Source organism: Myotis lucifugus, unplaced genomic scaffold, assembly GCF_000147115.1.
Source record: "Myotis lucifugus unplaced genomic scaffold, Myoluc2.0 scaffold_11354, whole genome shotgun sequence".
Lineage (NCBI taxonomy): Eukaryota > Metazoa > Chordata > Mammalia > Chiroptera > Vespertilionidae > Myotis > Myotis lucifugus.
Genome location: NW_005882402.1, coordinates 1 through 3,540, shown reverse-complemented (window position 1 = coordinate 3,540; position 3,540 = coordinate 1). Strand labels below are relative to the sequence as shown.

Sequence of the window (3,540 nt, the reverse complement as noted above, 5' to 3'; positions counted from 1 at the left end):
GCCAACGCTTGTCTCCCTGGATGGGAGTCCTGACAGTGCCTGATCTCCAGCCAGCCAGTAGGAGAGAAAGGGAAAAGGGAAGGATCGAAGGGAAAGTCAGTGTTTGCTGTATTTTTAAAAGATTTTGTTCACTTTAGTAGGTTTGAAGTGGAAGGAGGGCAGCCCAGAATCATGTAATTCCAGGGGATCTCTCCAACCTTGAATTCCAGAGAGTAAGATGCTTATTGCTCTCCTCAACCCTGTGCAGTATCACCCTCCTCTGCTCTCCTGGGAATGGGAAGTCACTGTGACCTTCTCACTGTCAAATCTGCTGGTTGGCCTTTTCTCATCCTTCTTTTTCCTTAATCTTTCGGTCACATCTGCAACATCTGGCAGATAACTGCCTTGAAACACTTGCCCTCTCTGTGCTCAATGTTGCTCCAGCAACATCTACTCTCTCTTCTCCCCTTCATCCTCTCATAGTCAGTGTGATGTTAGACTCCACTTGATACCACCTGGACGTCCATGCATTCCCCAAATCTGCAAGTTCCTTCTAGACCTGCTCTTGTTCCATGTGTCTGTTTTGTAAACATCTCCTCCTCCTCTGCCATCCCACAGGCACTGAGCCTGGCAACCCTCATCAGGTTCTGGCTCTTGTTTGATTTTCTACTCTTACTGCCCCTCGTCACTCCCTCTGTCTTGACCTGCTAGTCCCTTCATTACCTAATGATCTCTTACTCCCCTTCTCACTGCCAAACCCAAGCCATCCTACAGACCACTGACAAAGGAGCCTCTTACAATACAGGTGTGTGTTTTTTGTTTTTTTATTTACTTAACACCTGAAGAATAGCCAGTGGACACTGCCTACAGAATGAAGTTCAAACTCAAACTTATCCACAATCAAACCCCAGGTTATCGTTCCAGCCTCATGGCTTGCAACTCCTCTTCCTGGACCCCCTAGTCCATATATACTAATGGGATTGGATTTCCCAAACACATTTTGGTTTGCCTAACTTTGCTCTTTCTCCTACCTGGAATATCATTTTCCTCATCTCCACATGTCCAGATTCTAAACATACTTCAAGGCCAAGGTAATAAAGCCTTTCCAACCCACTGGCTTAGCTGTTGTCAGCTATGAAGGACCACTCTGTCCTGAACTCCCCTAGCATTTAATCATTCTTATTTTAGGGCACTTAGCATGTTCAAACCTTGCATTGCAGTTGTTTTGCATATGACTTAACCCTTTTTCAGTTATCCCGAGCCCTGAGAGCCAAGAAGTTACCCCTTCCAGCTTTCAGACCTGAGCTCTGCTCTCATATTTGGTGCCAGCGTGATAGATTGTTTAGACTGCTGTGATGGTTCCTTCCATTGCTGATATGCACCTCTGTGCATTGTTACTTTGCCACCCTTCCCGTCAAGGAGAGAATTTATATCTCCACCCTTTGAATCTGGGGGCCAATGGGACATGAGTAGATGTGATACCAACAGAGGCTTGAAAAGCATTCACTCACTAGGGCTTGTCCCCTTTGGGCTACCATTGGAGTCTAGGACCACAAAGAGGAGAAGTCCAGGCTGGCCTGCTGGACACACGTTGCTGTAACACGTAGCCTGTCCGATAGCCAGCCCCAGCTGCCAGACGTGTGAGTGAGTCCATCATAGACCATCCAGCCCTCGTCTCTCTGCCAGATATCTGCAGTCAAGAGAGTGATTCCAGGTGACTCCAGCAGAAGAACTGCCCAACTGAGCCCCAGCTCAGAGAGCTGACCTACAGAATAATGAGCAAATAAAATGGTTTGATGTTTTAAGCCACTGTTTTTCAAGGGGGTTTGTTATGCAGTAACTGAAACACCCAGTAGATGCTGCTAATAAAATATTAAATAATAGCTAGCATTCATTGAGCACTTACTATACTCCAAGAACTAGACTTGGAAAAATTACACAGATGAATCCCCATCAAAATCCTGACATAGATTTTATACCGCCCCCATTTCACAGGTGATGAAAGTGAGGCCCAGAGACGTTAACGAAGTTGCCCAAGGTCACATTGTCAGGTTCAAACCCCAGATTCTGGCTCCAGAAATCATGATACCACATTGTAGAATGAGGAAAACATACATGCCAAATTCTATAGCGTTTTGGGGTCTAACGCCCGCCTCTGCTTCTAACCCTCCCACGCTACGTCCTCTTGAGTCTGTCCCAGGCCCTGGGCCCCGACTGCCCGTTTCAGGGAAAGCCAGGCGGGGGGAACTGATTTACAGACCTGCCGTCTGTCTGTCCCAAGTGCTCCTTCCTACAACCTTTGCTGGGTTCCGGCGGTGCAGGTTTCATGTGGAGAGGAATTGCTTGGGCTCAGCGTGTCAGTGTTGACCCTTGGCCCCATGTCCTGGCTTAACCTGTGCAGCCAGGGTGATTTTTCACTCAGGATCTTTGGACTTTCTTCGACCTTTTTTTTTTTAAGCATAAACACATTTATTTACTAACCGAAGGGTCAATCCTAATTAAACCAACACTCAGAAGTAGTTGCATATAAAATGAGTGTGATACAGAGAACTGAACACAGTGATGGGGGAGGGGGAGAGGCATGCTTGAATTGAGCTTGTTTATCCTCATGGCTAATTCCTGTCCGGAAGGATGATGGAAATTTTACTCCGCTTTTTCACAGGTCCAAGTACAGCTGACATTGTGCACGACACATTCCACCACTAACTTCCGCCTTCCAATCTTCTGGTTCTGGCGCTTTCCTTCCCGTCCCATTCCTGATGTTGGACCAATGCACTGTTTACAAAGTTGCAGGTGGCCTGAGTTATTGTGCCATCAGCTGTAGTTTCTTCAAACCTGTCTCTCAGGTTGCATGAGCACTGTGTCACCTTCAACGTGCTCTCAGTTTTTACCGTGAGGTTTTGGCCATCAGAAGTGAGGACGCAGTCTGGCTTGGCCGTGGCACCCATTCCCACGCCTCGTTCCTTCATGTACTCGGTGAAGCCTTTGTTCTCCACGAAGAGCCATCTGCCTACCAGCTGCTGAATGGAGATCATGGTGGGCACCGGAGGCCTGTGGGCCACATGATGGGGAGGTGTAGGCAGTGAACTTGAGTTTGGTGTGTGAACCTCCATTGTAGAGTTTTGTTTAAAGTACTAAGGGAGTGCTTGCTTCGGCAGCACATATACTGAAGTACTACGGGAGCAGGGAGAACAAAGCAATGAGCAGAGAAAGGTGGGGGTGGGTGACCTTTGAGTTGGGTTTTAGAGGATGAATAAGGCATCACCAGAGGAAGAGGAAGGAAGGGGAAAGAGGAAGGAACCAGAGGAAATAAGGAGGAAGGCGGATGGGCAGAGGCATGCGTGGATGGGGACAGCCTGTTTGGGGACGGGCACAGGGTCATGACAGTCTGGAGTGCAGGGCATCAGGGTGGCAGGATGTGCAAACGCAGTGTGAACAACCTAATGTGCCCCAGCGAGCGGGGAGCTCGGAAAATTTACAATTCCAGTTGGCCAAGGAGAAACTATAGTGGGCGGGAGGGGAATGAAGGTGGGATTTGCTTATAATGAGTCTGCTCTGGAA

General features: G+C 48.1%; 1 pseudogene; it reads right to left on the bottom strand.

Moving 5' to 3' along the window:
• Window positions 1–2,681: 2,681 nt before the first annotated feature.
• LOC102419605 lies at window positions 2,682–3,014 on the bottom strand (annotated as a pseudogene).
• Between the last annotated feature and the right edge of the window lie 526 nt (window positions 3,015–3,540).